Source organism: Prionailurus bengalensis, chromosome B1 (assembly GCF_016509475.1).
Source record: "Prionailurus bengalensis isolate Pbe53 chromosome B1, Fcat_Pben_1.1_paternal_pri, whole genome shotgun sequence".
NCBI lineage: Eukaryota > Metazoa > Chordata > Mammalia > Carnivora > Felidae > Prionailurus > Prionailurus bengalensis.
Window position 1 is genome coordinate 202,050,612 of NC_057344.1, and position 24,085 is coordinate 202,074,696.

The following is a 24,085-nucleotide window of genomic DNA, read 5'->3' on the forward strand; positions in this document are numbered from 1 at the left end:
GGAGCACTCTTGAGTGTGAAATGAGATGATGCAGGGACAGAGCAGAGGCTCGGTGGTGTGGGTTTCTTTCTTGTGCCTCCCTGTATTGCTGGACCACAGCGTGCCAGGGGAACGGGGGCAGGCAAGGGTGAATTTGCTCCATTCGGCTCCTGGCCAAGCCCCTTCACCTACACTGGCTGCCCACCCCTCTTACTAGAGAATCGCCTTCTGGGACCCCAGCATCCCCGCACGGAGCCTACCAGCCCCAGCCTCTAAAATCTCCACCCGTCGGAAACACTCCATCCTGGATGTCATGCTTTGAGGGACCTTCTTTCTGCTCCTGGAAATGATGGCTGAGGATGAGTAGAATTCCAGCTCAGGGTTAGGGGTGGCCCCAGATCCTCTCCGTTTTACCTCCGGAGGGATGCAGCTCAGCTGCGGAAGTCCCAAGCTCCGGGGAAGCGGTGGAAAAAGTGCCTCTGGTCAGGAGAGGCAAGACAGGTGGCATTCCTGCCCCCCGATGTCCCCCCGGGCTGAGCTCGAAGGGCCTCAGCAGGAAAGGAGCTTTGCCCAAGTCTATGCAACTGCCAGGCAGAGAAACCCACCCTGTCCAACTCTTCCATGTTGGCTCTGAGAAGCAAAACCCCCGCCTCTGAGCCGTGAGCGCACCTGATTGATGTACGTCCTCACCTACGGTCACTTCTTTCTGGAAGATGCCAGCTTCCTCCAAGCACACCTAAGCATTGTCATCAGACGATGACATAATTACGGCATATAAACATAAATATAATATCCATGTTAATGAGTATCAATTATATTCATTTTCCCTGTAAACACTGCAGCATCATGAGCTGTTAGTAACAATTCTTAGGGATGACCCAAACAGAGCCGTAAATCGTTGGCACCCTCTGATCTTTATTTATTCATTCAGCGAGTCCTTATTTGAGTGCCTGCGGTGTGTGAGGCCCTGTTTTAGGGGCTGGGAACACAGCAGTGCACCCGGCAGGTAGAGCCCTGCCTGGAGTTCATAGTTAGAGCAGGCAGAGGGCCAGAGACAAATAAATATGCAGAGAAGCATGCGATGCCTAGTGCTGGGAAGAAAAACCCAGGTAACACAGGGCGAAGGGGAAAGGCTGTGAGATTTTATGACGTGGACGATGATTAGGGACATAACCTAGTGGAATGAACGGTGGACACAAGAAGTATGTCCACAGAACCTCCGAATGTGGCTATATTTGGAAAAGAGGTCTTTGCAGATGTCATTAAGTGACAGATCTGGAGATGAGCTCATTCTAGATTTGTCCAGGGAGGCCCTAAATCTGATGACCAGTGTCCTTATAAGAAGAGGAGAAGACAGACACACGGAGAAGGCGATGTGAAGGCCCCAGTGGCCACGGAGGCAGAGATTGGGCTGATGTGGCCACAAGCCAAGGAATGTCTGGAACCATCAGAAGGTGGAAGAGACCGAGGATTCTCCCTTAGAGTCTTTGGAGGGAACGTGGTTCTGCTGCTGCCTTGATTTCAGACCTCTGGAATCCTAAGAGAATAAATTTCTTTTGTTCTAAGCCACCCAGTTGGTGCTACTTTGTTACAGCAGCCCCAGGAAACTAATACTCATAACTTCTGACCCACCTTGAACTCAGTGTGGAAGTAACCCACACAGGTATGCAGGGGAAGAGCATTATAGGTGGAGGCAAATCAAGTGCAAAGGCCCTGAGGCCGACTGGGCAGACTTGGGGAAGGGCATAAACCATGTGGCTGCTGCAGGTGGCACTGGGGGTTATGAGAGCAGGTCAGAAGGAGCCCGATGGGAGGGCCTTTGTGGCAAAAGGACTGCCCTTTACTAGAGGGTTTAGGATAGGAGAATGACATGATCTGATGTGGTCCATAATCAGACCATGCTGGCTGCTGAGATGAGAACAGACTGAAAAGGTGGGGGGTGGAAGCCCACTTTATATGCCCCCCAAGATCAAATCTGATTCCAAAAGCACTGTCAGGCTCATATGCTTTACTGAAGGTTTGGTGGGAAACCAGAAGGGGAAGTCTCAAAGCACACGCCCAGCAAATGCCGTCCTCCCTTCCTCTTTAAACATCTCAGGTCCTTCTTCTTTTTTTTTTCCCTAATTTGCATCCAAAATACTTTTTTTTTTAAATCTTTAAACGTTTATTTATTTTTGAGAGAGTGAGAGAGACAAAGTGTGAAAAGGAGATGGGGACACAGAATCCGAAGCGGGCTCCAGGCTCCGAGCTGTCAGCACAGAGCCTGATGCAGGGCTCGAACCCACGAACCGTGAGATCATAACCCGAGCCAAAGTCGGATGCCTAATGACTGAGCCACCCAGGTGCCCCTGCATCTAAAATCCTTTTAATAACAAGCCAGGATCTGGGGCTAGTTTCTGCAGCTGGCTGGGTGGCCTCTGGTGAGCTCAAACTTCCAGCCCTTGGATCTCCTGTGGGATTTGGTGTGGACTTCTCTGAGGTCCCTGACAAAATGCCTGTGTACTTCTCAGCCCTTGCACGGACCAGAGAGCAAGACGGTGCCACAGCCCGTTGGTGGGGGGTTGTCCAGGGCCAACTGGTCAAAGGCCAGAACCTTGCCCCCGGCTTTGAGGATGCGGCTTGGGGACGACTGCCCACACCTTCAGTTCGGGTACCTTTTGGGCACTCACCTCGTCGGTTACAGTCCCTACAACCATAGCTGTTTTCTCCTCTCGGCCAGGAAGCTTCATCCTCCTGATCATCTGGGAAAGGGACAGAGGCCACCACTGGCGGGACTCACGAACACCCTCTTTGACACAATGTGGCTAAATGTGGAGCCGGTTCGTCTGGCCAGAAGCCTGTACAGCTTGACCAGCAGTCTCAGGTAAATGTCCTGGCTCTTGGGCTCTGTGCATCTAACCATCTGGTCCTGTTTGTGGCTGGTGTCGGCTCCCATGATGGCGCCTCCTGCTCAGCCAGGTCTGGAAAGATCTCTCAGCTCCTTTCCGAATGCGTTACCCATAGATGCCACTAGTTCCCTCTCCAGGCAAAGTCTGTGACAACCAAACAAAGCCTCTGCCAGCCCCAGGGCAATGACACCAGCCTTCCTGATTGTCATCATGAACATTAACTCCTGTGGTCCAGATTTTGGGCCAGGGAGCAAGCCTGTTACAGAGATCATCGGTCTCCCTCTAGACCCACGACAACTTAGGTGTTGGACACTCTTGTCTTCATAAGTACTTCATGGGTGAGAAAGTTAAGGCTCAGAGCAGGGAACAGACTTTGCCCAAGGCCAGGCATCTGACCAGTGGAGGAGTTGGTCCTCTGGGCTCGGAGTTCAGATAAACACGACCTGGGTTGGCCTGAGGTGGTGAAGCATTTCGTATGCATTGTCACCAGCCTGACCTAGTCAAGGCATCCACATGCTACCCTTTTTACTGGGTCTGCACAGTGTCCTTGGGGGGGAGAGCAAGGACAGCCAGGAGACTCAACGATGACCTATGCGGTATCAGGAATTTCCAGGCCCCTGGGGTCTCCAACTGTTATCACCACCCTCCCTGCCTCCTCCACGCACGCAAGTGGGGGAGGGGCAGAGAGAGAGGTTGAGAGAGACAGAGGGAATCTGCCGCCAGCGCAGAGCCTGACGCGGGCCTCGAACCCACGAACTGTGAGATCGTGACCTGAGCCGAAGCCAAGAGCAGGACGCTTAACCCACTGAGCCCCCCAGGCGCCCCCAGTAAATGCACTCTTTTGCCACCCTTCAATCCTGTTCAGACTTGCAGGGTTGGAAGGATCCTTGGATATCATCCTGTCCAGACCACAGCAGGTGCTTCACTATCTCCTCCAGGATCTCAGCCAAGGGATCGGGCTGTGCACGAAGACTCCGCCTGCGAGGTGCTCGCCATTCCTCAGAAGGGCTGTCCCATCTTGGGGCACCTCTGGCTGCTTGAAGTGGAAAGGGCACGAGACGAGGAGAGATGACCTTGGACGAGTCACTTCCTCTCTCAGCCTCAGCGTCCGCACCTGTGGGGTGGGTGACGCGGACATACAACACAGGTGAAAATTCTTAGCGCAGCACCTGCGCGTACTAGGCGCTCCCTAAGAGCATTTGCTGCTAACGGTACAAATACGTAGGGCCTTCCTGGAAGGCAAATGCAGGTGAAGCAAGAATTCCAAAGGCTCATGCCGTGTGCAAGGTGTGCATTATTAATACTCTTTCGCAGGTGAGGAAACAGCCTCAGCGGCCACCCAGAGTCAGGCAGCTTCAGCCCGAGTGTGGCTCCTGACGCTATGTGAACTTGCAACTTCACGTGAGCCTGAGATGTAGTCAGAGGTCAAGGGCAGCGGGTCACCAAAGGGCTTGCCCCCTTTCCCTCTTCAGAGGTTCTGAGGGTGCACACAGCACCGAGAGCTTTGCAAGGGAGGAGGCAGGAGCCCCAAGAAGGGTCACAACTTGCCCGGGGTCACCCAGCGAGCCGCGCTCAGAACCCCAACTCCTCCCGAGTCACTGCTCTGCTTCCTAGGCAGGCTACCTCGGGAACGGGGGACATTTTCCGGCTTCGGATTTGACCTGGCGCTCACGAGTCTTGAGGCTCCGAATACCTCCAAAGCCAAGACTTAGTCTTCCCTGCCATAGCTTACAAGCTCTGGCTTTGATCCGCACTCTGTTCACACTCACGCAGGTACACACACACACACACACACACACACACACACCCCACCTCTCCAAAGTCCTCTGCAATCCTCTAGCCATGTCCACGCTGCTTTCGGTTTCTGAATGCACTAGGACCTTTCCTGCCTCCAGACCTTTGCATGTGTTATTCCTCTGCCCGGAACACTCCCCCTCCCCTCCCCTCCTGACCGCGAAGAACCCAGTTCTTCCCGTTCTCTAAGACTCAATCAGAATAGCACTTCCTGGGAGAAGCCCTTCGCTGACTAAGCTAAAGTAGCTACAGCCGAGTCCATTCCTCCCATTTGCTGCCTCTTGCAACATTTATCACAGTTAGCAATGACACATGTAAACGTTTTATAGTTTCCTCCTCCTTAGATTGTAGGCTCTGTGGAGCCAGGCTGACTTTATTTACCCTTGCCTCCCAAGAGTCCAGCACAGCGCAGGTCAGATTGAGCTCAGCAAGTGTTTGCTGAATGGATGGATGGAAGGAAGGAAGGGAGGGGAGAAACCTGGAAGGCTTGGGTCCTTGGGCTTGGCACAGCCAGCTCAGCTGTGGACTTGGGAGAATCACTTCAATTCTCCGAGGCTGTGGGAATGCAAGCTGGTGCAGCTCCTCTGGAAAACAGTATGGAGGTTCCTCAAAAGAGTAAAAACAGAGCTACCCTATGACCCAGCAATCGCACTGCTAGGCATTTATCCAAGGGATACGGGTGTGCTGTTTTGAAGGGATACATGCACCCCCATGTTTATAGCAGCACTATCAACAATAGTCAAAGTATGGAAAGAGCCCAAATGTCTGTCGATGGATGAATGGATAAAGAAAACATGGCATATATATACAATGGAGTATTACTCGGTGATCAAAAAGAATGAAATCTTGCCATTTGCAACTACGTGGATGGAACTGGAGGGTATTATGTTAGTGAAATTAGTCAGAGAAAGACAAAAATCACATGACTTCACTCATGAGGACTTTAAGAGACAAAACAGATGAACATAAGGGAAGGGAAACAAAAATAATATAAAAACAGGGAGGGGGACAAAACAGAAGAGACTCATAAATATGGAGAACAAACAGAGGGTTGCTGGAGGGGTTGTGGGAGGGGGGATGGGCTAAATGGGGAAGGGGCACTAAGGAATCTACTCCTGAAATCACTGTTGCACTAGATGCTAATTCGGATTTAAAAATTTTTTAAAAATAAATAAAAATAAAATTAAAAATAAATTCTCCGAGGCTGTTTCCCAGAAAGTAAGACGACAATAATAGCACCTCCCAAGAAGAGGTAAAGGTTAAGTGAGATAGTGTATAAGATGCAAGGCCAAGGACAGAGTAGGTGTTGTGGGTTATACAGTGTCCCCTCCGCCTCCCCCCCCCCCAGCAAAAACATGTTGAACTCCTAACCCCCAGCCCCTTGGTGGACTTGTTTGTAAATAGAGTCTTTGCAGATGTAATTAGCTGAGATGAGGTCATCCTAGAACGGGGGGGGGGGGGGGGGGGGGGGGGGGGGGGGGGGGGGGGGGGGGGGGGGGGGGGGGGGGGCTGGGGGCCCTAATCCAGTAGGACCAGGGCCTTATAAGATGTCGGTGTCTGATTCACCCCGGTCCCCGACATGCAGCACAGAGCAAGCCCATGAGTGCTTGTGAAGTGTGCTAGAACACATCGGTGACCGTGTAAGAGCCCTGTGCCCTCAGTGGTTGGACGAAAAGGTCCATTTCCTGTTGTCCTTGGCTGGCTGGGATCTGCTTCACGCTGTGCTCTGGGAAGAAAGGTGCAGGGAACTTGTCCAGGCTAAGACACGGGGGTAAATGGAGAGGATCTTGTCCACCCCCAGGTTTCCCGTGCTTCTCTGCACGGCATTCCTCCCCATGCCTTCTCCTCTTGGTATGACAGCCGGGGAGCCTCCCTTGATGGAGAAAAGGGAGGAACGACCTTCCAGATCACCTGCTCCGGGCCTTTAAATATCAGCTGGGTGGGACATCCTCTCCTACAAAAGGCCAGGCTGCTGACAAGCCACCGGTAGGCTATGCTCATAGCTTAAAATGTTGATTAAAAATCACTTCCAAGCCCTTTATGCGCCAATCGCCCAGACGCAGGGTCCTCTTGGGGATGGAAAAGCAAACCTGGGCAGAGGAAGCCTCCTGAAGTGCTCTGTGTTGTCACTGATGGCAAGCCATCGGGGCTGAGGCCGGGAGATTGGGAGGGAGGTGTGGTCAATGTCTAGCCTTTGGGCTCCTGTAGAGAGACTTTGGCCTCGCTTCTTACTTGGACTGGTAGGTGGGCGGGTTCCCTAAAGATCAGAATGGGCTCCGTGTCCTGGGCGGCTGAATCAAGAGACGAGTGTTTGCTACCCGAGGGATCTCTGGTTGTTTCTGTTTTCAAGACACGGAGACCAGCTCAGAGAGAGGAAGGAACTTGTTCAAGGTTGCACAGCTGTCAAGTGGTGGTGCCAGACTCATAGCCAGCCCGACCGCACGTTCATTTCTGAAGCAGATTCAGCAGAGCAGTGCATGGGGGCTCTAGCTCAGCAGAGGGGCAGAGGGCAATGCCATAAATGGAGAAGGGCGCGGGGGCACAGGCTGTGTGCGGAAGGCACAGATCAGGGCACAAGGTCAGCTGTGGACATGCTGGGGTGCAGGCCTCACCGGCAGGGGGGACAAGTGTGGGAGGCAGGTCTGGGACCTCGGAAAAGGGTCAGGGTCCGTCTCCATGTGAGTTCAGGCTGCAGGGTGGAGGAAAGCACCCTGGAGCATGCAGAGTGACAGCGGGGGGGGGGGGGGGTTGGGGTTGGGTAGAGGAAGAGGGAATCAGAGAAGAGTTCACGTGTAAAGGACTGGCATTCGTTGCATATTTGCTGTGTGCCCAGCACTGTTCTGACCCCCTCAGTGGATTCGCTTATACACAGCTCTCTGAGGTAGATTCTACTATATTATGCCCATTTTACAGATGAGGAAACCGAGAGGCAAAATAGCTTATCTGTGTCGGCAAGCTAGTAAGTGGTAAAGCCCAGGTTCAACCCAGCCGTCCAGCCTGTGTGCTTGGCCAGCATGCCACCCAACCTCTAGATTAGATGGTCGCTGGTGACTCTGTTGAGTTTTCTCCAAACTGGAGGCGGGGGGGGGGGGGGGGGGGGGGGGGGGGGGGGGGGGAGGGGGGCGGGAGGGGGCAGGAGTGAGGATAAAGCCATCAGTCCTTGGAATGAGTTTGAAAAAAGGGTAATGAGACTTGACATTTACATGCGTATAGAGTCTACAGAGGACATCATACGTCTGACTTTGTTCAGCCCTTAATATAACTGACAGATGAGCAGGACAAGGCCATTGTCTCTCCACCGTTTCGGATACTGGGAAATGGAAGCCCTATGGAGGTCGGCGGGCTCCTCGAGGTCATAGTGCGAGGCTGTGTCAGAGGCTTGACCTCAACTCTTCAGATGCTGGAGTAGCATTTACCACTCCTGAAGGGGATGCAGGGCCGCTGAGAGGAGAGGTGTCCGGAGGGGCTGTAGGCTTGGGGAGACGAATGGAAAAAGTCAAGAAGGAGGGGTTCATTCACGGCCTTGACTGACAGCATCTGAGTGGAGAAGACCAGTCAGAATCCTAAATGAGGGTGTTGGGCCCGTGGGGAGGCAAGGGGGAGCTTCTCAGCTTGGGGTTCTCATCTGGGCATCATTCGTTGAGTCACTCAAAGCTGACTCAGGATGGACTTTAATGGAAACGTCTGGCACAGTAGCAAGAGCAGGGCTACAATCAAATGCTGGTGCTTGCCACTTAGTAGCCGTGTGGCCCAGGGGCAAGCCCCCAAAGCTGCCACTTAGTAGCCACGTGGCCCAGGGGCAAGCCCCCTAAGCTGCCACTTAGTAGCCACGTGGCCCAGGGGCAAGCCCCCTAACCTGCCACTTAGTAGCAGTGTGGCCCCCGGGGCAAGCCACTAACCTGTTTGGGGGGGGGTCCTCCACATCTCTAACTGCAAATGGGAATAGCCTCCCCCAGCTGACCACTGTCAGGGGTTGGGACAATGTGAGTATATATAGCACCTGGCGTGCAGCTGGGCTCAATAACGGAGCAGATATTGTGTGGGGGACACCTGAGATTTGTACGTACTTATTTATTGACTATTTATTTATTTATTTTCATTTATTTTTGAGAGAGAGAGAGAAAGAGAACGAATGAGTGGGGGAGAGGCAGAGACAGAGGGGGACATAAGATCCAAAATGGGGTCTGCACTGAGAGCAGTGAGCCCGATGCAAGGCTCCAACCCACGGACTGCGAGATCGTGACCTTAGCCGACCAAAGTCACACGCCGGACAGACTGAGCCACCCAGGTGCCCCCAGAGATTTCCTGCATACCTCCCGCCCCCCCCCCTCAACCCCCCACATGGCCTCTCCCTTTTACCAAAGTCAGCTTCATTGAAATTTTGTTTCCAACACTCAGAGGAAAAAAACCAAAACGGGCAGATACTTTTGAAATCTTCCTGCCTAAATCCACTGTTGTGCAGAAGGGGACACTGAGCCCCAGAAAGGGAGATTACATACATACCCCAGGTCAGAAAGCCAAGGAGGCCCAGCTCCTGCTTTCTGCCAGTGGGCACGCATGAGCTGTGCGGCATCACAAAGCATTCCGGACTCACGGGTGTGGTCACAAAACCACTGCCCCAGCTGGCATGGGCCTGAATCCTTGCTGGCATCCGGGACATCCAGGTCAGAGGGCACTAGGAATGGTCCTGTTCCCGCTCTCACCGCCACCCCCTCATGGAGGGGTCAAAGAGCGGCAGCCCGGGGTCCTGGGGCTGGAGACGGGAAATGAATGGCTGCCGACTTATGCTGAGAAAATCCTGAAGTGGGCTCCTGCACATCCATACTGATTGTGCCTTAACGCCAGAGTCCTCCGGCCTCTTTTCCTTGCCTGCGGATCACAGCCCTCAAGAGCCAAGGAACTACTGTTACTCTGGTTTGAACTCAGCTGATCATATCTCAGAAGCCTTAAGAAAGGTCTCAGGCAGGGTGGCATAGTAGAGAGTGCAGGGTTCCTGTTGGAGACGCTGTTCCCAATTGCTCACCTGAGCGAGCAGGGTTGTTTTCTCTCCGTATGTCCTCTTGGACTACGGGACAGATGGCCATTCGGTCATTTGCCCACAAACCGGCAGGTCTCACGATGGGTCGGTGAACGCTGCGGACAAGATGACGTCTCTCCTGGGATGCAGGTCTTGGGGTTGGGGGTGGGGGGAAGGCTGAGTTTAACGACTAAACAAACATACAATCGAGATGATTTCATACACTAATAAGAACTAGGAAGAAAAAACAAAAACAGGGCGGTTGCATCACGACCGGGAAAGCAGATCACTCTACGCTGGGGATCAGGGAAGGTGTCTCTGAACAGAGGACATTGCAGCTGAGCCCTGAAACAAGAAGGAGCCAGCTATGCAAAGATATGGGGGAGAGATGATTCAGGAAGTGCAAAGTCCCTGGGGTTGGAGTCAGCCCAACCTTCTAGGACTTTTCTCAAAGCAAAACCATCTGAGGCACAGGGAGCTATTTTGTTAAGGAAACAAAGTAACCGAGACACTTTCATTCTCTAATCTAGAATCTTCCCCCACCATCTCTAAATCCTACTAATCCTAGTTAATTCCTGCTCAGTTTAAATACTTCTGCCCTCTAAGAAGCCTTCTGATTTCACTACCTCATGGTTTAGAAAACCTGGTCTGTGGCAAAATGAGAAAAATAAGATTAGTAAACTCTTGTGTGTTTGTGTGTATAGCTATAACATTGCCAACCTAGTTTCCTTTCTTCTGAGCATATCCGAGATACATTGTTACTATTTTTATTTTTTGCCCGTTCATAAATTCTTTCCCAAAATGAGTGTAGATGACAGCAACGTTACCAATGTGGCAAAAATTCAAAGTTGATCGCTCTGCAAATCCCTCCCATTTGGAGGGAGCTCTCACTGGTCTGGGAAATCCCGGGTTTGGGGGTACCTGGCAGCTCGGCTCCTTTACTTGGCTCTCCCTTGCTCCAGACCACCCTGGCTTTTCCACACCCTTCCTGCTTCTCCCTCCCTTTTTTAGGCTGAGCTCCAAGAAGGCTGGGCCACCCCGGCCTGGCCTGGAGCCAAACCCAGCACAGGTGCTCAGAAGATGCTGACTGAATGAATGCACTGTGATTTGTGACTGAGGCACACTCAACCGCGATGAACCTCTGAACGTCGCAAAACAAAACTGTGAGCAAGCTGACGCAACGGAGCCGTGCAAGGGAAGACCCCAGCGCTCAGAGCCCGGAGTCCGGATTCCAATCCTGCCTCCTCTGAGAGGCAGCGTGGTACACGGAGGTCAGAAGCGTCCCCCTCCCCCTCTCCCCAACCCACTAGCATCAAGGCTTAGGAAAAATCACTTTCTCTGAGCCTCAGCTTCCTCACCTGTGGTATGGGGATGACAACATCCAGGATTCTTCCGAAGAGTAAAAGAAATGTGTGCAGAAAACCACTTTGTAGGTAGTATGTAAATGAGAGTTCTCCATAGCCATCCCTCCAGCAGCCGGCGCACTGCCCAGCTGGCCCCTTCTTCCCAGGTTCTGCTTCCGCTTCTGCCATGAGCCCATGAGCTGGTCGCCTTGCAAGTTCTGAACAGAAGAGCTCGGCGCCTGGCGCCCGGTGGGTGCTCAATAAATCAATCAATGAACAATGACCCCAGGCAGGTCACTCCCTCCTCCGGACGGGTTTCCTCTCGGTAAATTGGTGATCTCCCGGGCTCCACCCTCCTACCGTACTTGAGTATTCGCTTTTTAAGGACAGGACTGGGAATCACATTTAAGTCAGGTGGGTGGGTGTGAAGAGACTTTGATTAAAAGGTTAGTGCTCATTTTTGGTTCCTACTTTCGAATGTTCCAGAATTTATTTTTGCCTACTTAATAAAAAGAGCCGTGTCACATTTCTTTAGCTTGTCTTCTGGGTTTCTTTAAAAAAAAAAAAAAAAAAATTGAAGTCTTTATTTTAAACCGCCCACTCCAGCCATCCCAGGACGCGGTTAGGAGGGGGCGCAGACAGGTGGAGCTTGCACCCGGAAAGGCGGGGGCTGCGCCGGGCCGCGGGCGGGGCGGCGCACCGCCAGCCGCGCGGCCCCAGCCGGGCCTGGGGTCCGGGGTCCGGGGTCTGGGGTCCGGGGTCCGGGGTCTGGGGTCTGGGGTCCGGGGTCCGGGTCTGGGGTCCGGGGTCTGGGGTCTGGGGTCCGGGATCCGGGGTCCGGGGTGGGGCAGCCGCGGCGGAGTTCAGGGGCTCTCGCCCAGAGCCGCCCCACGCGCCCCTCCGCAGGGGGAGGGGGGGCGTCTCCCCTCCGACGGCCCGCGCGTGGGGGAGGGGGGGTGGGCTCCCGCCGGCAGCCCTCCACCCTCGCGCCGCGCCCGGCGCCCCCGCCCCGGCGCGGGGCTCGGCCGGGTCCCGCCCACAGGGCCGGCCGGCCGGGGGGGGCGGGGCCGGGCGGGGCGGGGCGGGGCGGGCCGGCGCTGATGTAATCCGGCGGCTGGGCGGAAGGATATGGAGCGCGCCCGGCTGGCGGGGCGCTGAGGCCAGTTGCCGGGTAACGGAGCGGAGCGGCCGCGGCGCGCCGCCTCCCGCCCTCCGCCGAGTGGCGCCGGAGCCGCCGCCGCTTTACGTAAGGCGCAGGCCAGGGCCGCCGGCGCTCGGCAGCCGCTCGGAGCCCTCGCCGCGAGAGGAGGCGCCCCCGCCGGCCGCCGCGCCGCCCGGCCGCTCGGCAGGTACTGCGGGCGGGCGGGCGCGGGGGCCCGGGCGGGCGGGCGCGGGGGCCGCGGCGGCGGCGGCGCCCGGAGGGAGGCCGGGCTGCCCCGCCGGGCCGCGGGCTCCGCGAGAAGCCCGGCCGGGCCCCGGAGACCCCCCTCCTCGCCCCCCCCTCCCCCGCCCGCCCCGGCCCGCGCGGCCGCTCGCCGGGCGCGCGGGGGGCCGCACGATGAGTCCGCACAATGGGCCGGTGCGGCCGCGCTGGGAGCGGCTCTCCGCGGGGAGGCGAGGCGGGGCGCGGGGCCCGAGGGCGGGCGGCGGCGGGGCTCCCCCTGCGGCCGGCGGGTGGGCGCCCGCCGCGCCGCCCTCGGCGCCCGCGCGCCCCTGCGCCCCTCCCCTCCCCTCCAGCATTGTCCTTTGGGGGGCCCGGGCGGGGAGACCGCCGGCGGGGGAGGGGCCGCGCGGGGCGGGGCGGGGCGGGCGCTGACTGACGGGCGCGCGGGCCTGTGGCGCGGGGCGGGCGGGGCGCGGGGTCCGGCGAAGGTGACGGCCGCGGGAGGGAGCGGCGGGGCCCCGGGAGTTCGCGGGCTCGGGCCGCCGGTGGGGCTCGCGCGGCCGCGGCGGCCTTGCCCAGCTCCCCGCGCCTGCCGGCTGGGGGCACGGGGTGGTCGCGTGTGGAATGTCGCCTGCCGCCCGAGGTCTCTGCGTGTGTGCCGCGGGCGGCGCGCAGGTGCCAGGGCCTGCCGAGGTCCTGGAGCAGACCCCCCGATTCGTGGCAGAATTGGATTTCTCTGCCGCCGCCCTCCAGTTTGGGGCCTCTGTGGGCAGGGTGCAGAGAGGCTTAACCTGGTAAAAGGTACAGCCCATTAGGCGGGGGAGAGACGTGCGGTTCCTTGGAACGATGTGATTGTGGTTGCTGCTAATGATTACCTGGGTTGGACACTTGCATTCATTGTCCCAAGTTTCTGAGGACGCGTTTTCCATCTTTGGGCTTTAGCTTGTTGGAAGACAACAACAAAACGGTAGAAGATTGATGAGGGGGTGCGGGGGGGGGGCTGCCGATTTGATCATAGGTGATGTTGCTGTGGGTAAAATTGTGCAGCCAAATCCCCAAGCTAGATTTCTCCTGTGCCGCGCGAGACCCGTGCCAGAACACCTTGACCGCTTCCTAGACTATGAACTTACAGGAGGGGGTGGGGGGAATCTCCCACTGTGCGTCCTGAAGGTCAAGTATTCCGTCCTCGGTTCCTTTGGGTTGATCCATTCTCAAGTGGGTCTCAGGATCGTTTTAGGCCTTTTGTGTGTGTGTGGGGGGGGGGGGGGGGTTTGGGTGACAAACCATTTTCCGGAATTGTGCCTTTGCATACCTTTAGGTAAGATCTTTGCAGTCATTACTTACTGTAGTATACTAGATTCAATCGCTGTACTTACTAGATAATGCATTTTTCATTTTTCAAAAAGTATTTTACTGCTTCAGTTTGGGCACCTGCGTTAGTTGTTACGTTAGCCTGTTTACGGGTTTGGCCACTGGAACATGGAATGGAGGGGGGAATGCTACTTTTAAGTATTTAATTCCATGGGGAGTGGAATTGAAGGGTTTTGTTTTTTAAAGAAAAGCACAGGTCTTTAACGTGGCATGAACATGAAGCAAGTCTGTAATTATTTTAAGGGTGATTAGCTTATTGGTTACACAAGTTGCAAACCTTTAGGAAAATTACATGGGTTTTTGGCGTTTCCCTAATGGTATTATAGATCACTCTGCTTTTACAGTGGCACTTTTCGAAAGCAGTAGGAAGGATTCTTTTCGTTTTGCATGGTGTGCCTGGGTTTTCTTCCTGTTTTGGCAGCATTTGACTTGGGGCAGTTAATCGCCTCTTAGCTGGTTTTCCGGTCCATAAAATGAAGGAATGGCGATACCTGTCTCGAGGTGCTTCCGATGATCGGGGGAGGGGAGATGCGAAATAATTGTGTCAACAGTCCTCTCCTTTTAAAATATTAATTAGATTACTGCTTAGCGCGTGAAACTGCAGATTCCGCTCTGGGCTGATGCTTTCTCTTTAGACGCCTCCCCACCCCTTCCTGTGCACACTTTGCCTGCAGTCCTCTGTCCTAAACACAGATCTGATATTGCCAGTCTCTGGCTCAGAAAGTGAAGACCGCTTGTTGTTGGAGCCTAGACTCGGGACACACCAGCATCACGTTCAAGGCCCCTGGGACTGACTGGCCCTCGTTATCCCTGAACTTTACATGTCTTCTCGCCACAGTGTTCCACCGAATGGGACTCTGCTTGGTTCTCTGAATGTGCCAAGCTGCTCCCTCCCTCCTTTGCTTATATCCTTTTCTCTGATTGGGATGCTCTGTCTCATTCCTGCCCCCTCTGGTTTTTAAAGGTCCACGCCCGATTTTATGTCCTCTGGGACCCTTTGGCAGTCCTGTCGACGTGCATTTTTCGTTGCTGCCGTCATAATCCTCTATTTTTACTTTCATTATTACCTATGTCACATTGTATCCTATACGTTAAGCCCTGGTTGTGGTGACCATGGCATTATTTTACACCCCCCCCCCCGCCCCCCGCCCTTGCTGAGGGGCTTAAACCTTAAAGTGGCCAAATGTTTGCTAAATAAAGTCCCAGCCTGTCATCCTCCTCCTATGTCATTGTTACAAAGTATTTTAATAAGCAGACATAAGAGTACCAACCATGACGTTCAAAATGTTGTACTACCTTGAAGATAGTTAACACTTGAGATCTTTCTTTTCAGTTACCAGGTGGTGTTTTTTTTTTTTTTTAATTTTTTTTTTCTTTTCAACGTTTTTATTTATTTTGGGGACAGAGAGAGACAGAGCACGAACGGGGGAGGGGCAGAGAGAGAGGGAGACACAGAATCAGAAGCAGGCTCCAGGCTCCGAGCCATCAGCCCAGAGCCTGACGCGGGGCTCGAACTCAAGGACCGCGAGATCGTGACCTGGCTGAAGTCGGACGCTTAACTGACTGCGCCACCCAGGCGCCCCTACCAGGTGGTGTTTTTATACAAAGCACAAACAGCCGCCTTTCTCCTCTGTGTCCGAACTTTCAGGGTCCATGAGCCTGCCCTGCTCTCAAGTCCGTGCACCCCGTCTCTTGGGTAGAGACAACCAGAACACGAGTTCCACAGTATTTCTTCTGTGTCTGGAATAAAACCGCACTTGCAGCAGATTACACGCTTTTTCTTGAAAGCTTTTGTTTCTGTTTTGGAGATTTGTTCTATGTTAGAAAAGGTAGCTGGCTTTTTTGGGGGGCACTTGGATTTGCAAGATTCAGGTTGGTGTCTTGGCTCCTCTCTGTCCCCGTGTCACCGTGGGCAAGTCGGTGAAATCTCTCTTGGACTTCAGTGTCTTTGTTCTGTGAAATGAGAACAGTCGTGTCCGTGCTATTTTTGCTCTGCAGTGTCACTTAAAGTGGCTGTACTTCGTGCTCTGCACGTCCTTGCTCCCACAGAAGGTGACAAGGTGTCTGCACAGCGCATTTGCCCTCCTCGTTACCGGGGCTGGAAACTGAGCCTTCTGCTGCTTGACCAGGGTTTCAGCAGACCTTTCCCCACGTCTCCTCCTCGGCGCTTCCTGTGGCCTGCCCTTGCTGTCCTTGTGTAGGTGGCTGCTGTAGGCCTGCCGACTGGCCTCCTGTTCTCCTCTCTGGTCCTCCCGCGCTCTGTTGCAGAGTTGCTCAGAGTGGGAATCAAACCCTGCCGTGCCCCCCACCTGCCAAGTATGCGCCACGGGGGTTCTCAGCGTCCCCCCCCCCCCCCCCCCCCCATCCTGGCACACCTGAGGCTTGTGGCCTCGTTCTGTTCTGACGGTAGGCTTCCCCTACAGAGATCTTCACCTTGGAGACACTGCCACCGGTTGGGAATTAGTGAGAAAGAAAGCACTGAGACCCATGCCACCTGGCCTCAATTCACTTGTAAGCTCCGTCTTGACTGCACAACTCTCGCCATCTTGTATTTTAGCCCTAGACCCTCCGCCACTTAGGGAAGCGTGTGTCCAGTTCCTTGCGCCTTTTTCTTCCTGACGAAAGCCTTAATACTGAAGGCTTGGCTTAAATGCTGCTGCTCCGTGAAAGAAGCTTCCTCTGACTTTCAGAATGAACTCCCGTCATTCTCCCCCACAGTGCTTGACTGATGCTGCCACTCAGTTATTTTTCCTTGTGACATTCTAGTTTATTCTTTGCTGGATTATAAACCTCTCCAGGGAAGAGAGGAAAATCTTCTCCATCCCCTACTCCTTCTAGTGTGCTGTGTAGTCTTTTACGTTGTACTTGCCCATTAAGTGGTCGACTGAGTTAGGTCACTCACTCTGCGGTCCCTGATTTCGGCAGAGGGGAGTAGGGTTGGAAGGCTTTCTGCCAGAGCTTGGTGAGTACACGTGACACAGAACAGGACCCAGCACATAGTAAGTGCTCAGTTAGTAGCAGCTTTTAGCCATTATTTTGAGCAGGTGTAGACAACACTAGTGGTTGGGTAGGTTGATAGATGGTATATGCTGGTTTACTGTAACAGTGTTTGCAGATTTGTTTCTGGGGCACCCACATTCTGGTGTGTGTAAAGACAGAAATCATTTGGCTTTTCCAACTGCAACCCTGTTCTTTCGATAGTTTGGAAGTAAGCAGGAAAGTGAGTACTTGTTTGGAGAGGACTTTTGCACAAGCAGATTCATGACAGTTGTCCTAAATTCCTCTGGAGAGCAGCAAACCTAACTGAGCTGGGTTTTTTTTTTGAATGTGGCTTAAGAAAGTGGAAAATGGGAATTGTTAAATTTCACACTACATGTTGTTTTTCAGTAAAGCACATGTTTTCATCTTAATCTTATATCTTGTTTTTTTTTTTTCTTCTAATTTTAAGGTTTATTTCAAGAGAGACACAGATAGCATGAGTGGGGGAGGGGCATCGAGAGAGGGAGGGAGGGAGGGAGGGAGGGAGAGAGAATTCTCTGTGCTCTGGCAGCACAGAGTCTGATGCAGGGCTTGAACCCACAAAGCTGTGAGATCATGACCTGAGCCAAAACCAAGAGTTGAACACTTAACTGACTGAGCCACCCAGGTGCCCCTAATCTTATATCTCGTAATTATTAAGTGACAGAATGTCTCTATTTAATGTTTGGAGTGACTGTTGAAAGTCTGAATTTGACACTATCTCCAAAGCTTTCTCAGTCACTAGGCTTTCCCACAACCCTCTGTCTCTTCCTTTGGTCAGCAGTCCTAACCCCTGGCTGGAGAGGGAGAAACTAGGTGAGGAAAACCAGCTATTAATTTTGAAACTTTTAATTAAGTATATAGTTATTGTTTTTATTCTATTTTTTAATGTTTACTTTTGAGAGAGAGAGTGAGCAGGGCAGATGCAGAGAGAGAGAGAGGGGGGACACAGGATCCAAAGCGGGTTTCATGCTGGCAGCATTGAGAGTGATGCGGGGCTCGAACTCACAAACTGTGAGATCGTGACCTGAGCTGAAGTTGGGGTGCTCAACCGACTGAGCCACCCAGGCGCCCCAGTCACTGCTTTCAAATATATATGTATTATTGATGGAAAGATGCATCTAGAAACTTTAAAAAGTAATATCTGTTGGTCCTCATGTAATACGGAATGTCCTATTTCCAGCAACCTAGGAGTATGTATTGCTATTTAATTTACATTGACTGTGTTTATGATTATGAAGGTTTTTAAAAGAAATCATTGAAAATCTATATATTCCTAATAAACCTTTCTTAAAACCTGCCCCAAAGAATTGAGGGGATGGCAGGGCTATCCCAGCGGATGAACTAGTATCTGTATTAGAAATAAAGGCAATAGTTCATTGATTACAGTATGCTTGAGAACATGCTGCGTTGTGTGTGCGTGTTTCTAGCTAGAGTGGTAAAGAAATGGGAGTGCTGTGAATACAGGCGCTGTGCGTGTGTGCGTGTGCGCGCGCGCGCGTGCGCGTGTGTGTGTGTGTGTGTGTGTGTGTGTGTGTGCGCGTGCGCGCGCGCCTCTCGTGACTGACACCGCCTGTAGTCTTCCTGGTGCCTGGCACAGGGGACTGGTCGCTCAGTACATGCTGACATGAGTCCACCACCTCTGGAGAAAAGAATTGCGGAGATAAGGAAGCACAAAGAAACGTGGCAGCGCGTTTTCACGGGTCTTTTTGGCCCCGTGGCTGTCAGCTCCGAAAGGCGGGGAGGTGGCAAGTGCGGGGGGCGGGGCTTATTTTCCCTTTCCGGCAGGAGTTGGTTTCCAGCTCAATTACATTTTCCAGAGTACCTTTGGAATCTTAATAGCCAGTACGGAACTGTTTCAAAATCCTTTGCCCAGTTTGGGGATTTATTCAAGCCCTTTATTTGGTTTTCTTTATTCAGTTACTAGCTTTCTCTCGTGTCTGATTAACATTTTGCTTCTTAGCATCTTCTCTGAAGATTGTAATCGAGAGAAGGTTTGAAATGGAAGAGACGCTTTTTAAATTCTTTTTTTGGTTGCTGTTATTTGCCGCTGCTTTCTTGGGTACCACCGTAGATAATTGAGTACTGGTGGTATTTTTTTTATTTTATTATTATTATTATTATTTTTGCTAGTACCATCAAAGAAGTTTTCTTGTTTTTATAAACTTAAAAGCTTTATTCAATACAATTAAGGTGTATTTTGGATGATTCATTAAAACATTGTTCCAAATATTAGTAACTGTTGTAAAACTTGTTTAGATTTTTCCAAGTACACGTTAAGTGGGGCACCTGGGTAGCTCAGTCTGTTAAGCCTCTGACTTCAGCTCAGGTCATGATCTCTTGGTTCATGAATTTGAACGGACGCGGGGTCTGTGCTCACAGCTCAGAGCCTGGAGCCTGCTTCGGCTTCTGTGTCTGTCTCTCTTTCTCTCTAGCCTTCCATCGCTTGTGTTCTCAGTCTGTCTCTCAAAAATAAATAAAACTTAAAAAAAAAAAGTACATTAAGAAATCTAAAAAAGCATCAAGTTACAAGATGAAAAGTAAGTCTCCTCTTTGGCTCTCCTTCCCCTCCTGTATTCATCCTGTACTTAAAGAACCACTGATCAAGTTTCTTGAATGTCACAGGAAAAAAATATGCTTTTTTTTTCCTTTTTTTTTTTTTGCATTCCAGTACTTCCAAAAAACAGAGTCTCTGTAGAGTGTTCTGTGTTTAAGCAAACTCTGAACTTTGTATCTTGGAGTGCATCTTGGAGCGCTTTCCATATCAGCACATACAGATCTCTGTGTACAGACCTACTTCACTGTGTTTTGTGTTTTTTTGTTTTTGTTTTGTTTTTTTTAATGTGCCTAATAGTCCACTGTATGAATGTGCCAGAATTTAACTCTTTGATGGGATGGGCTTCCATACAGTGCTGCTGTGAACATTCCTAACACGTGTCTTGGTGAACTTTTGTGAATAACCTTCTTACTGTAACGCAGCCTAAAAAAAAAAAAAAAAAAAAAGACCAGAAAGTTTCTAACTTCTCTGAATTATCATTGATCATGTTAAAATTTTTTTGGTGGGTATATTTTAATAACTTCAGACATCAGCCTGGATATTTTCTTCTTATATCATGGGTAGCCCTGTGATCTAATTTTGTACTACTAAGGAAGACAAATTCTTTGTATTGCACATTGAGTATTTGGTTAAAAATTACACAGAAATTAGTCAGAGAAAGGTAAATATGTACGACTTCACTCATCTGAGGAATTTAAGATACAAAACAGATGAACATAAGGGAAGGGAAGCAAAAGTAACATAAAAACAGGGAGGGGGACAAGACAGAAGAGACTCAAATACAGAGAACAGCGTTGCTGAGGGGTTGCGGGTGGGGGGATGGGCCGAGCGGGTAAGGGGCATTTAGGAAGACACTTGTTGGGATGAGCACTGGGTGTTACACATAGGGGATGAATCGCTGGATTCTACCCCTGATATCATTATTGCACTATATGCTGCCTAACTTGAGTGTGAATTAAAAAAGAAAACTATAAAGCTTCAGGGTCAGCTTCATGAGTCGGCAGCCTGTACAGACAGTCCTCACTTGGTTTAGTGCTCTGCTGGCACAGTCTTGATACTCTTAATGATTTTGACCAAAGGGCCTACATTTTCACTTTGCACTGGACCCTACCAGTTATGTAGCCTGTCCAGTACAGACTTTTTTCTTAAGATTTTTTTTTTTAAGTTAATTTATTGAGAGAGAGAAAGAAAGAGAATGAATGAATCTGAAGCAGATGCAGGGCTCACACTCCCGAACTGTGAGATCATGACTTGGGCTGAAATCGAGTTGGGTGCTTAACTGACCAAGCCACCCAGGTGCCCCCTGTAAAGACTTTTTAAAAGAAGCGTTTAAAGGGAAGTATCCCTCGTCCTTACACCACCTAATCCTGCTCCCTGTGAGTAACCACCATCAACAATTTAGTTTATCTGCTTGGAAGCTTTTTGGACTGCATATGTAAGTGCATGTATGTCATTCTTGAGTTTTTTTAAAACTGCTAGTAATTAAGTGTGCAAAGTCAGTGTGTATTTTCTTGAAAAAACCTCATAATCTGGGGGAGCCTGGGTGGCTTAGTCGATTAAGTGTCTGACTTCGGCTTGGGTCATGATCTCTCGGTCCGTGAGTTCGAGCCCCACGTCGGGCTCTGTGCTGACAGCTCAGAGCCTGGAGCCTGCTTCGGATTCTGTGTCTCCCTCTCTCTCTCTGTCCCTCCCCCACTTGTGCACGTTCTCGCTCGCTCGCTCTCTCTCTCTCTCTCTCTCTCTCTCTCAAACGTAAATAAACTGGGCGCCTGGGTGGCTCAGTCGGTTAAGCAGCCGTCTTCAGCTCAGGTCATGATCTCACAGTTAGTGAGTTCGAGCCCCGCGTCAGGCTCTGCGCTGATAGCCTGGAGCCTGTTTCGGATTCTGTGTCTCCCTGTCTCTCTGTTCCTCCCCCGCTCACACTCGGTCTCTTTATCAAAAATAAATAAAGATTAAAAAAATTAAATAAGCATTAAAAAAATTTTTGAAAGAGGAGCGCCTGGGTGGCTCAGTCAGTTAAGGTTCCTACTTCAGCTGAGGTCATGATCTCACAGTTTGTGAGTTTGCGTCCCAGGTGGGGTGCAGTGTTGACAGCTCAGAGAACCTGCTTCGGATTCTGTGTCTCCCCGCGCCCCGCCCCTCCCCCACTTGAGCTCTCTTTCAAAAATAAAATAAAAAAAATAATAAACCTCATAACCTAGAGTGCTACAAACCTTAAAGGAGCTGCAAAACCAGCAGTAGGAAGGTGGTACTGAACTCCAGTTTTAGGTTTTTGCATTGGGTTGTTTTTTTCTAAAAAGCATGCTTAAAGCTTTAGGGAAACAGCTTAAGTTTCAAGAGTGTTAAGATCTCTATCTCTGATGATATTTTGTTTTCTAAAATCTAGTAAAATAAACCATAAGCCCACCACAGGCAAGTCAGGAATGAAAATAAAGTTTAATCATCAGTTAGGCTCAGTTGAACAAGGTATCACTAGTGGGTATGTAGGATTATTTGGGAGCTTTATTTGGTTACAAAGTAGTCAGATTTCTTGGTGGAAGGGAAAGGAGTCTTAGAAACGGTTAGGGAGAGTGGGTGGGGAGGTGGGTGAGCCCTCGCCTGCTCAGCAGCTCCTGTGCCGCATGCCTGGTGTGAGGGACCGCAGGGAACGGACTCCTGTGTCGTCCTCCGACCCTGGACGGGTGGTATCCTGTCCGTTCTGCACACAGTGCAGCTGTGGCCGGGAGGGCTTCTCTAAGGTTACAAATAATATATGGTGGAACCAGGGCCCAAAATTCTTTTTTTTTTTTTTTTAATGTTTATTATTTACTGTTCGGGGGGGGAGAGCGTGCACATGCATGTGAGCGCGAGTGGGGGAGGCAGAGAATCCCAATCAGGCTCTGCGCCTCCGTTAGGGCAGAGACGCAGCAGGAGTGTGGAGGGACAGCCTTCTGACCTCTGTGCAGGTGAGACCCTGTGCAAGGCAGCCAGGGGAGGAGGGACTGGGTGGGGGCCGCCTCAGGCCAGGGCGGTTCTGAGAGAGCCTTGGTCAGGCTACTGGGGGGCTGCCGCAGGCTGGGTGGCCTAGGTCACCTAGTACCCCTTCCTGGTCAGCAGTGCTGGGAGTGGGCCCGTTGTCGCTGCGGTGACTCTGAATGTGCGGCAGCAGCAGGAGGCTGTGGGTCAGCTCGGCCCCCGGCAGTGGGTTCTCCTGCAGGGCCATCTGAGCGGGGCACCCCCATGGTCACCACACACATGCAGCCCTGCTCTGTCCTGACAGTACGAGTAGGCAAATGGACACGAGTGGCAAGCGAAAATTCATGCTGAGAGGATCCAGGTCGGTCCGAGGACCTGGCCGGCGCGGCTCACGGCTGCTGCTTACTGCGTCGTTGGCTGTGTTTGTGTGCCTGGATTGCCTGATATGAGGCGAAGATTTCTTCCCTTACACGTTACACTTTTCCCCCTGCAGTTCGTTCTCCCATTTCCAGAAACATAAGTGCACATTTCAGAGCAGCGTTTATAACTGTTTTTCCCCTAGCGGTGGCCCGGAGACTGAAAGTGCCCCGAGTGGACTCTCTCGGGCCTTGCCGGGGCAGGCAGCAGAGGACCTGGGGAAGGATCGGGTAGCACCCCGCAGTCTGCCATTGGCTGAAGTGGGGTGAGCGCTGGTCTCACTTTCCTTCCGGCCCAGGGTTCAGGTCTGCCAGCTTCTCAGAACGTCTCTAGGTCTTTGGGAGTGGTGAACAGCAGTGGCCAAACCGAAAGCTTTCATTAAGAAGGATCCACCGAACGCAAAGTAGGAAGGCTTTGCTCTGATCCTTCAGAGTTGTGTGACGGCAAGCCTGCAGGACGGAGGAGGAGCAGCGGTGGGACGGAAGCAGCACCAGCTTCCCCGCTGCACGTGCGGTGCGGCTCTGCTGTGGACCCGCCGTGGGACCCTGAATACGTTTAGGCGTCTTCCTCTGGAAAATGCAGAGGTTTGCTTTCGCTTGGTGTTTTTTCCTGCTGTGAAAGCATGTCTGGCTCAGAGCAGGAGTTCCCATGTTTTTTGAATGAACAAATGAGTAAGAGAATTCTGGAGGCGGGGTGGGGAGACGCAGTTGGGGCAGCTCCCCTGCTCCTCGCCTGTGCCCCCTGGAACCGCTTCCAGGCGCAGTGTTGGGTTTTGCTTCTTTGAGAAATGTTTGAACAGCACCAGATTAGAGGATGTCTCTGAGCGCAAAGTCGGCGTGCTCCTGACTCTGACGCCTGCCGGGTCCTTTCTCCTCACTGTCACATGCCGTGTGCTTTTCAGGAGGTGGAATTTGCAGCAGCAGAAATGCCCTTCCAATCCCGCGTAAGGTGGGAAGTGCCGCAGGACTTCCCCGGGGCTACTGGGCACTTGCAACAACAGAGTGATCCTTCCTCTCTGCCTGCTGAGCTGTAGAAGCTGCCAGCCTGAAAAGATGGTGTCGGGAGGGTTGCTTCCTTCTGGAGGTTCTCAGGAAGGACCTGTTCTGTGCCTCTCTATTAGCTTCTGGTTCCTTGGCTTGTCTGCCCCTCGCTGCGGTTTCTGCCTCTCTGTGCGTGTGGCCTTCTCCGTGGGTCTCTGTCCACATTTCCCTCATCCTGTAAGGACACGGTTACTGGGTTAGGGGCCGAACAGAGGTAGATTGAACGGTGGTCGTAGGAGAGTGGAAAGGAGTTACTGATTGAAGGGACTGTGGTACCTAGGACTTTGGTGAGCGAATCCATGTTGCTAAACACGGAACATAG

General features: G+C 52.2%; 1 protein-coding gene and 1 long non-coding RNA gene across 7 annotated transcripts in view; one reads left to right on the forward strand and one right to left on the reverse strand.

Moving 5' to 3' along the window:
• Nucleotides 1–7,827: 7,827 nt before the first annotated feature.
• Nucleotides 7,828–11,759, reverse strand: LOC122479076. The gene is made up of 3 exons (XR_006296225.1): nucleotides 11,037–11,759; nucleotides 9,165–9,830; nucleotides 7,828–8,134 (listed from the first exon to the last, which is right to left on the reverse strand). It is a non-coding gene; the product is annotated as an uncharacterized LOC122479076 (long non-coding RNA).
• A 358-nt stretch (nucleotides 11,760–12,117) lies between these two features.
• KIAA0232 (KIAA0232 ortholog) overlaps nucleotides 12,118–24,085 on the forward strand; it is a 94,495-nt gene continuing 82,527 nt past the window's right edge. For 4 of the 6 annotated variants that reach the window (XM_043573028.1, XM_043573026.1, XM_043573030.1 and 1 more), the window contains exon 1: nucleotides 12,180–12,370. The gene's annotated coding sequence lies outside the window, so the exon portion shown is untranslated. Of the gene's footprint in view, nucleotides 12,371–24,085 lie in introns of all 6 variants that reach the window. The other 2 variants (XM_043573025.1, XM_043573027.1) reach the window with 2 other exon arrangements.